The sequence below is a fragment of the Melozone crissalis genome, unplaced genomic scaffold (assembly GCF_028551555.1).
Source record: "Melozone crissalis strain CALT ecotype California unplaced genomic scaffold, PUWL_Pcris_2 ptg000018l_1, whole genome shotgun sequence".
Taxonomy (NCBI): domain Eukaryota; kingdom Metazoa; phylum Chordata; class Aves; order Passeriformes; family Passerellidae; genus Melozone; species Melozone crissalis.
In genome coordinates this window covers 4,004,935-4,015,073 of record NW_026535796.1, presented here as the reverse complement: position 1 = coordinate 4,015,073, position 10,139 = coordinate 4,004,935, and the positions used below count along the sequence as shown (strand labels likewise).

Sequence of the window (10,139 nt, the reverse complement as noted above, 5' to 3'; positions counted from 1 at the left end):
CAGCCTGGGAAGGAGCTCCTGGCTCCAGACACGTTCCCAGTGCCCAGGAGCAGCGGGACCTGTGCTGTTCCCAGCAGGTGAGGCAGAGGTGCCTTTCCTTCCTTCCCTGCTGCACTTTGGCTTTTTGAGGGGTCTCTGGGGGTCTGAGGGAGAAGTTCTTTGTCACTCCAGGGCAGAATTAGCCCTGGTCCCACTGAAGGCAGGAGGAATTATTTTATCCCTGGTTTTGGATACACATCTTGTGTTTTCTCTCTGCTGCTGACACCGTGTGGTGAAGCAGCAGCTCCCAAATTTTCAGTGCTGCTCCCTGGAAGTTTTCATTTGTAGAACCATGAATTCCCTGCTGGAATCCAGTCACAGCCCCCAGATCAATGTGCAGTTTAAGGTCTTACACCCTGACCAGGACAACTTCCTGTTTCTAGACATGGAAAATGGGGGAAAACTCAGACTGGAGTGGGGCCAGGATGCAGAATGGGGCAGTGAGGCAGCGTGCTCAGCCCAGGCTGGGGCTGGCACAGGGGCTGTTCCCTGCTGGATGACACCTGTGTGGAACAGATCCTTCTCTTCCTTTGTGCAAAGTCCAATGGCAAAGGATTCAGGAACTCACAAGTGGGGCCTGGAATGAAAATGGTTCTGTTAAAATTAGGCAAAGAATGTGATAAGAAAAAATGGGCATCCTTTTTATGTATTAAAATAGTAGGGAATAAAATGTTGACAAGGGGCACTTTTATTTGGTGTCACCTTTCATGTTTTATGGAGTGAGCAATCAGAAATTTTCAGAGTAGGAAAGCCAGGAGCCTTTGATTTCCAGAGTGGACCTAATTTCCATTTTCTCCTCTCTTTCAGGACAGGAAAAACCACTTAACTCATTCCATCTTTGCCCAGAGCTTTGGAGTTTGAGCAGCCAAACCCAACGGGCTCCAGCTGCACTGGAGGGTCCCTGGTCCTGCCGTGGTGTGGGGTGAGTCCCCAGCTGTCCCCAGAGTGTCACAAACCCAGAGGGATCTGCCCTGGTTTCAGGCTGTCCCTGCAGTTCCCGACCCTGAGACCCAGAGAGAGCCCTGTCCAGAGGGGCTCTGTCACCTTTGTCCCCGTGCCAGGAATGGTGGCAGCCCCGGGAGCAGCTGGGAGCTGGGGCAGTGTCTGGGGCTGATCCAGGGCAGGGCAGGGCTGACCCTGGGGGGGTTGGCCCCCCACGCTGAGCTCAGGCAGGGTCAGGGGCACAGATGCTGCATTTTGTGCACCCTGAGAGTTTCTGTCCCCCCGGGCATTTCCTGCCGGGCTGGGGCAGGCAGGGAGCAGAATTAACCCTGCAGCTGCCGTGGCCATTGCTGGCCTTGGTCTCTCTGCTGTGCCATCCCACCGTGGCCATTTGCTGCTGTCACTGCCACTGCCGCCCCCCGGGGCTGTGTCCTCCTGGCAGCCCTTCCCAGCCCCAGCAGGAGCTCCAGTGGTGCCTCTGGGCCTGTTGGGAGGGTTTGCTGGGAATGGGCCTCACCCCTGGGAGGATCCTTTTGTTCCAGAGCAGACTCCAGAGCTTTCGGGCTTCTCAGCTTCAGGGTTGGATTGGAAAAGTCCTGAAAGGAAGAATAACAATGAGGTTTGTGCAAGTGGTGCTCTCAGACCCCACCTGGCAGTCTGTGCTTTGTGTGGGAGGTTGTTGTGCACTGGCACTGCAGGGAATGAATGTCCCCTTCCCAGTTCAGCCCAGCAGATCCCAAAGGCTCTTACAGGAATATTTATCCTTTCCTTCCGTGGTGATAATTTAATCTGCACCTGCTGTGAGCCATCCCTTGAGTTCTCCTGGAGAAAACCTCACAGCAGAGGAGTTTGCAAAGAGCCCAGAGCTGTGTTTGGAGCAGAGAGAGCTGAGAGCTGCATCTGCCTGTGCTGCCCCAGCCTGGCAACATCCCCATGGAACAGCCTGGGCAGAGGGGATTGGATGGAGCCAAATCCCTTCATGCCAGAGCTTTTCTCCTGTGCAGATCAGGCATGGGCAGGCAGCGAACTTTGGAAATCAGCTGATTTCCCCAGAAAGCATCACTCCCTTAGCATGAGTGACAGGACCTGTGCCCACTGCTCAGGAGTCACCCAGCCAAAATCAAGGGCAAAGGTTGGCTTGGGTCTGAGAACTTGAAATATCTTTGAAAGAGAAGAGATCACCTTTTTCTTCTTTTCTTTCTTTCAGATGCTGGAATTGCCTCTGTGGATGTGCACTGAGCTCTCATGCAGGGAACTGCCAGGCCTTAATGGTGGTGAGTTCATGTTCTTCTCACTGGGAATTGGGAATAATTATTAATTAGTAATTGCAGAAATGTTTTCTGAAACCTTTCCCCTTTGCTGGTAGATCTTCTCTCTCTGGCTTTGAATTTACAGAATTCCCTGCTGTCCTTTGCCCTGCCCGAATTCCTTGCAGCTCCTAACAGGGAAAACCTGGGGTAACTCAGAGGGGACAGAGGTGACATTTTTAGCTGAAAACCTGGGACAGTTGAGAGGGGACACAAGAACTGTTTGTGTAGGAAAATGTGAGGATGTCAAGGGGAGCAAGGTGACATTTCTGAGGGAAAAGCTGAGGTGAAGTTTAGGGGAGAGAATGCAAATTTCAGAGTAGAAAAGAGCTAATCAATATTGTACAGAAAGGAAAATTTTGGGGGTAAAACTCGATGCAATCTGTAGGGGACAGAATGAATATATTGGAGTAAAAATGAGGTACTCAGTAGTAGACAAGGAAAATTTTGGAGGCAAAACTTGACAAAATATCAGGGGTAGAGAATGAACACACTGAGGGAAAAATGAGGTGATGAGTACTGAGCATGTAGGGACAATTTGGGGGCTAAATCTGAGATAATTTCTAGGGGAGAGCATGAACATACTGAGGTAACATGAGGGAATCAGTTGCAGGCAGATAGGGAAATTTTGAGGGGCAAAAATATTATTAAATAATCTCTAGGGCAGAGAAAGAACATTTTGAGGTAAAATGAGATCATCAATAATAGATGGAGAATTTGGGGGGGTAAATCTTGAGAGAAGCTACATAGTAGAAAATAAATATATTGAAGGAAAAATGAGGGAATCAGTAGTGGATGGGAATTTTAGGGGGTAAAACTTAAAATAATCTTAAGGTTGAGAATTACTATTTTCAGGTAAAAAAGACGTAGTAAGTTATGGACAGGTAAGGAAAATTTTGGAAGTAAAACTGGAGTAATCTCAAGGGAGAGAGTGAACACTGACATAAACTGAGGCAGTCACTGGGGGCAGGCAAGGAAATTTTGGGGGTAAAACTTGGGAAGATCTGTAGGGCAGAGAATGAACATCTTGAGGGAGAAATGATCAGTGGTCAACATTAGGTAGAATTTGGGGGGCAAACCCTGAGGTAATTATGTAGGAACAATAAGTGGTTTGGGGAAAAAATCTGACATAATTTGTAGGGGACAGAATAAACATTTTGGGGATAAGAGACATAACCCATGTGGTTTTGGTTTTAACATCTAGTTGGTTTATAGGGGGCAAAATGGATATTTTGTAATAAAATCTGAGTTAATCTGTAGAGGAATCAATGGATATTTTGAGGTGAAAAGGAGGTAATCAGTACTGGGCAGGGAGGGAAAACTGGGGGCTAAAATGTGAAATTATCTCTAGGAGAGAGCAGGAACATCCTGAGGTAAATTGAGGGAATTGTTGTGGACAGGTGGGTACATCTGGGGATAAAACTTGAGGGAATCTGCATGGTAGAAAATGAGCATTTTGAGGTAAAAATGAGGTACTCAGTGGTGGAGAGGTAGGGGAAATTTCAGGGGTAAAATCTGAGGTGATCTGTAGCAGAGAGGATGCACTGGATGGGGTAAACTGAGGTAATAATTTATGGACAGGTAGGGAAATTACTGGGGGGTAAAAACTGTAGGGTAAAGAATGAAAATGTTGAGGTGGAAATGAGGAAATAGGGAGTGCACAGGTAGAGAAGATTTTTAGGGTAAGTCTTGTGGTAATCTCCAGAGTAGAAAGAGAATGCTTTCTTGTAAAAATAAAAATTGGCTGCTGAAATTTCCCAGCCCAGGGCTTTGGCTGGCAGGGCACAGAGATTGTTCCCTATGTGGTGCCTAATTTGGGGTTCAGTATCAGCTTTGCTAGTTTAGAGGAATTATACCTATAGCCCCCCATTCCCTGCTGAATTTCTACTGGAATAACCTCCCAGTGCCTCCTGCAGCATGGATATCCATGGATATCCTCATGCAGCATGGATATTCCCACACAGAGCTGCCTATTGAACACCAGCTGTGCCAGGAGCCAGCAGAGGCTCCAGGGAAGCTCAGTGGGATCAGGACAAGGACAGGCTGATATTCCATAGCATTTGCTATTTATCACCCTTTGCTGTTTATTCATCCCCCAGCCCCACCCCTGTCCCCGGGGGCATTGACAGAGTTCCCTGGAATTCCATGGACTCCACCCCTGGGCTCGGGCTCCCGCTGATGTTTTACAGCAGCCCAGGGCAGGAGTGGCCTCTGGGAGTTCTTTTCCTTGAGGAGAGGGATGCACATCCCTGCCTTCAGGGCACCTGCAGCGTGACCCACCTGTGCAAGCTTCTCAGCAGTTCTGCAGTTCCAGCTGGCTCCCTGAAAACTCCCAACTTCATCCAAACAAAACTTCATCTAACTCTAACCTTTTGTTTTAGGGCACCTCCGAGGGCCTTGCTTGGGATGGAATTTCTGTGAGGGGAATTCCCTTGGCTTTCAGGCTGCTGCTGGAGGATGTCCCCAGGCTGGAAGGGAAGGGACTGGAGTGGCCGGGACACCCCTGGTGGCTGTGTGGGAGCTCCAGGAGGTGGCACCGGGAATTGCTGTCTGAGCTCTCTGCAAACCCGGCGTGCAGCACTCCCGGGCAATGGCAGCTGTTCCCTGGGCTGTTTTTGGGGTGTCAGGGGGCTCTGCCCGGGCTGCAGCAGCTCCGGGGCCCGTTCAGAGCAGCCCCTGGCCCAGGAGCCGCGGGCAGCCCTTGGTCCGTGCCCATCCCAGCGCTGCCCGGGCATCCCAGTGCCCGCCCCGGGCGTGCCTGGCACGCTGCCCGCACGGGCGGGACGCTGAGGCGCAGCTCCCGCCCTGCCCGCACCCAGGACAGGAGGGGCCGGTTCCCTCCCGGGGCTCGGCCTCCTCCCGCCCCGCGTTCCCGGCCGGCCGGGACACACGGAGGGAGCGCCGAGGGACGTTCCTGGCAGGCAGCGGGAGTGCCCGAGGGCTCCGGGCCTGAGAAGCAGCGCCGGGCTCAGCCCCGCCGTGATCTGGGGCTGTGAGCGCTCACCTGCAGGAAACGCCCCTCGGCAGGCGGGAGCAGCCCTGACACTGCAGGAGAGCTTCGGCCTGGGACCAAGGGAGCCCTCAGGAGTGGCCTTGCCCGTTTCTCCCTGGAAAGGAACACGGCATCAGCACCTTTACAGCCATCAGGGAAATGCTGGGAAGGGCAGGAAATCAGGATTACTTGGGAGAGTTTTGTGCTGTCACACAACAGTTCACCTGTGTTGTTCCATGATCAGGTGCTGGCTATGGAGCTGTGCCCTATGGACGCTCCAAGGGCTGGTGTGTAAAGCAGCACTGGCAAAGCAATTCCCCTGCTGGCATTTGGCATTCCTGTCTCAGGCAGGACATTGCCATTACCTGAGATTCGCTTGGTTGGAGCAGGGTGCTGAAAATGCCCAGATTGTGGATTCAATCTGCAGCTGAGCCCTTCACAGCCTGGTGCTCCTGGTGTGTCCCTTCCCACTCAGGATATCTGATGACCTGGAAATAAAGAATAAACAGTTTTCACTGGCTTTTTAAACCCAGAGGGTTTTTTGCTTTGGAGAGTGCGACCAATAGTGAAAGTGGGGGAAAGGAGGGAGAGCATCACCTCTCACCTGGCAAGTGTCAGGTGAGCAGCCCGAGCAGAACCGAGCCCGGGCAGGGCCCTGTCCCTCACCCGGCACAGTCAGAGCAAGATCGGCAGCGCCCTGCCTGGAGGGGCTCCTCCGGCCCGCGGCGATGCAGCCCCTCTCGTTCCGCGGGGACGCGGCGGGCAAGAGCCCCGGGGGTGCGGGCACCGGGTCCGGGTCCCGCTCTACGCACGGTGGCCTTGGGGGTACCGGGGCTGAGGGGGCTCCGCATCCCCGCGGGGGCCGGGCCGGGAGAGCCCCGGGGGCGCCGCGCTCGCAGCGCCGCTCCGGGCCCGCCAGGGGGCGCCCCGCGGGGCGGCGGCGCGGAGGGAGCGGCGGGGCCTGAGGGGTCCCGGAGCCGGCTCGGGCGGTCCCCGCGCCCCGCCCGATTCCAGCCGCGATCCAGCGCCTGCTCCGGGAATGCGCCGCCCTCCTGCCGGGCCCGGCACCGGCACAGCCCGGGCTCCCCACGGCAGCAGCGGGACCTGCCCGGAGCCGCAGCGAGAGCAGCCCCGCAGCTGCCGCGGTGCAAGCGGGAGCGACGGCACCGGGCTCGGTCCGTGCCTGTCCCGGAGCGGCTCTTCCCACCCACGGCGATCCCGGTCCCGCTCCCAGCCCCAATCCCGCCTCGGTTCTGCGGCCCCGCGACGGAGAAGCGGCTCAGCCCGGGACCCCCAGCAGACACCGGCAGGACCCGGACCCGAATCCCCAGGCCTGGGTCCCGTTCCCGGCCCCACCTCAGCGCCTCGAGCCCCACGGAGCACCGGGAGCAGCCTCCGGTCCGGGGCTCCGCACAGCGCTCCAGCGACGGCCCCGCCGCATCCCGGGATGAGCATCCCCCGCACAAAGCGGAGCGGGCGCGGATCCGCCGGGATTTACGGGCGCGGGCGGGGCGGGGCGGGGCCGGCTCAGGTGTGAGGGGCGGGGCCGGCTCAGGTGCGCGGGGCCCCAGCGCGGCTGCGCGGGGCGGGGCCGAGAGGATTTAAACCCCGGGAATCGCCGCTGGCGTCATTCGCCCCCTCGCCGCTCGGAGGAGAAGGTTGCGTCCGCGCGGGCTCCATATCTTTTTATTTGTTTCTTTTCTTTTACGCTTCTTTTTACTTCTTATTCTCAATACCTCCCCTCTCTCCCTCCCCTCCCCCACCCCCTACACCCTCCCCCCCCCACTCCCCCCCCCTCTCCCCCCTAGCCCTCCCCTCCCTCCCCCCCAAACCGCTCCCTCCCGGGCCGGTCCCCCCTACCCTTCCTATCCCCTGCACACCCCAACCCTGCCCTACCCCTCCTTCCTCCGCGCTTCCTTCCCTGCCCAGCCCGGCTCCCACCTGCCCCCTCATCCTCCTTCCCTTCCCCCCATTTCCTCCTTCCCCTCCTTCCTTCACCCATCCTCCTCCTCCACCTCCCCGGTTTCCTTCTTCACCTTGATCCCCCCCGCCTGTGCTCCATCCTCATCCTCCATCCTGCGCCCGTCCTGTCCCTGCCACCCCACTGCCCCCCTCCCTGCTCCCCTGCACACCCCGAGCCCCCACCTGCCCTCCATCCTTGACCCACCCCGACCACCCCCTCTGTCCCCCTGTTCCCGTCCTCTGTCCCCCTGTTCTCGTCCTCTGTCCCCTCTCCCTCTTTCCCCCGCAGCCGCGGGGCTCGGGGCGCCGCACAATAAAGCCCAGAGGGCCGGAGCGGCGCCCCCGCTGTCCCTGGAGCCCCCACACGGGGCCGGACCCGCTCGGCGGGACCCCCCATTGCAGTGCAGTGCACGGCCCGACAGCGCCGGGGTTCCGGCTGTCCCTACAGCACACTGGGGGGCACCAGGGGGGGGCTGTTGGGGGGGGGGGGCTGTTGGGGGGTGGGGGGGTGTTAGGCAGGGCACCCTCCTCAGGAGGGGGTCCCGGGGGGGAGGGGGTTTGGGGGGTAGGGTCCCCTCCGGAGGAGGGGCCCCGGGGGAGGGGGCGGGGCGGTGGGGGCACTCCCCCTTCAGGCCCCGCCCCCTCTCCTGGGACCCCTCCTCCAGACGGGGCTCGGCCCGGCCCCCTCCCCGGGACCCCCTCCTGCGGACCGGGGCCCGGGGGGAGAGAGGGGGGCGGGTGGGGTGGGGCTGAACGGGAGGGGCCGTTTGTCTGTCCGGTGATCTCTATGTGTGTTCACGCTGCAGAGTGGCGTGACCCCCTCTGCTTCCCCCCCACCCCACCCGCCCCCACTCCCTCCCCCCGGGCCCCGGTCCGCAGGAGGGGGTCCAGGGGAGGGGGCCGGGCCGAGCCCCGTCCGGAGGAGGGGGTCCCAGGGGAGGGGGCGGGGCCTGGAGGGGGGAGTGCCCCCTCCCAGGGACCCCCTCCTCCGGAGGGGGCCCTACCCCAATCCCCACCCCCCACCCCAACCTCCCTCCCCCCTCCCCCGCTGGACCCCCCCATCCCGTGGACCCCCAGTGTGCTGTAGGGACAGCCGGAACCCCGGCGCTGTCGGGCCGTGCACTGCACTGCAATGGGGGGTCCCGCCGAGCGGGTCCGGCCCCGTGTGGGGGCTCCAGGGACAGCGGGGGCGCCGCTCCGGCCCTCTGGGCTTTATTGTGCGGCGTCCCGAGCCCCGCGGCTGCGGGGGAAAGAGGGAGAGGGGACAGAGGACGGGAACAGGGGGACAGAGGACGGGAACAGGGAGACAGAGGAGGGGAATAGAGGGACAGAGGAGGGGAATAGGAGAAAAGAGGACGGGAATAGGGAGGGATGAGGTGGGGAACGGAGAGGGGCTGGGGAGAAGTGGGGGGAAGGGAAAGGCCGGGTCCGGGGACAGATGATGGACAGAGGAGCGGTACAGGGGGAAGGGAGGGGGGTCGGGCTGGGCAGAGAGTAGGGAGAGGTGTGAAAGGAACGGGGGGTCGGGGATGGGCAGGGGAACAGCGAGAGAGGGCAGGGGAGGCTGGGGAGCGGGGAGAGGGCAGGGGGGGCTGGGTGGGAGAGGGGGGATGGCGGGGGAAGGAGAAAGAAGCTGGAGAGGTAGAAAAGAGGAGATAAGGGGGAGGAAGAAGGAGGAGGATAAGGGGCAGGAAAAAGAGGGAGAAGAAAGAGAGGAATCGCCGCCGGGAGAGCCCAGCGCGGCCGCAGCCTCACCGAGCTCCGAGTGAGCAAATGGCGGCGACGGCGATTTCCGGGCATTAAATCACCTCGGCCCCGCCCCGCGCAGCCGCACTGGGGCCCCGCACACCTGAGCTGGGCTCGTCCCGCACACCTGAGCCGGGCCCGGCCCCGCCCGGGACCGCCCCTCAGCCCCGGGACCGCCCCTCAGCCCCGGGACCGCCCCTGAGCCCGGCACCGCCCCTGAGCCCCGGGGCTCCGCCCTGCCCGCGATGGCGGCGGTACCGTCGCTGCCGGCCCCTCCCCTCTCACCTGGGCCGGGCCGGGGCTGCGAGCGGCACCGGGACTGGGGCCTCGGCTCCGGGTCCCGCCGGTGTCTCTGGGGCTCCGGGCGGTGCCGCCTCTGCCCCGCCGGGCGGGCTGCGGGTCCCGGCCCCGCAGCACTGAGGGCGCTTGGGGCCGCCGCCGGCACCGGCAGGAGCCGCTCCGGGACGGGCGCTGGGGCCGGGCCCCGTTGGTCCCGGGATGCCGCGCTCAGCCCGACGCGCCGGGCCGGCCCCGCTCGCAGCCCCGAACCCCTCCCGGCCGCCCGCGCCGAGCCCCGAACGCGGCCCCGGGGCTCCGCCGCCAGCCCCGCCCGCGGCGCTCGGCCCCTGCCCCGGAGCTCCGCCGCGGCCGCGGCAGCCCGGCTTTGGGCCGTGCCCGGGGCTCGGAGCCCGGAGACACGGACTGGCCCTGGCCGAAAGAGCCGCCCGGAGCACCAAAACGCGGCCTTTGGCCTTTCGCTCGAGCCCCCGAAATGCAGCACTTCAATCTCTCTTGGTGAAGCCCAAACACTGAGTGACCCCGGTTTCAGGACCTCCCACACACAGGCCATGGTCTCTGCTCCACGCCTCTAAAATGCAGAACTTGGTATCGCTGAGATCCCAAATGCTGTCTGAGGCACCTTGGTTTCAAGCCCCTCAAACCAGTCCTCAGTGTCTCTTTCTGTACCTGGCCAAATGAGCCCAGTTTTGAGCCCCCAAATCACAGCAGTGGGTGTCTCTCTGTGAGCCCCAAAACTGCCCCAGTCCCTCTGTTTGCACCCCCAGAAGTGCCCCGGGCCAGGGGCAGACCCAGCTGGGCCCCAGCAGCAGCTCCCTCACCCCCAGTGCGATGGGGAAGAGACCAGAGACAAA

At 60.6% G+C, this 10,139-nt stretch overlaps 1 long non-coding RNA gene across 1 annotated transcript; it reads left to right on the top strand.

Annotated features, from left to right (window-relative positions):
- The first annotated feature begins 828 nt into the window (after positions 1-828).
- LOC128936855 (uncharacterized) lies at positions 829-4,823 on the top strand. Its single transcript, XR_008483010.1, has 3 exons — positions 829-961; positions 2,189-2,255; positions 4,670-4,823. It is a non-coding gene; the product is annotated as an uncharacterized LOC128936855 (long non-coding RNA).
- The last annotated feature ends 5,316 nt before the right edge of the window (positions 4,824-10,139 follow it).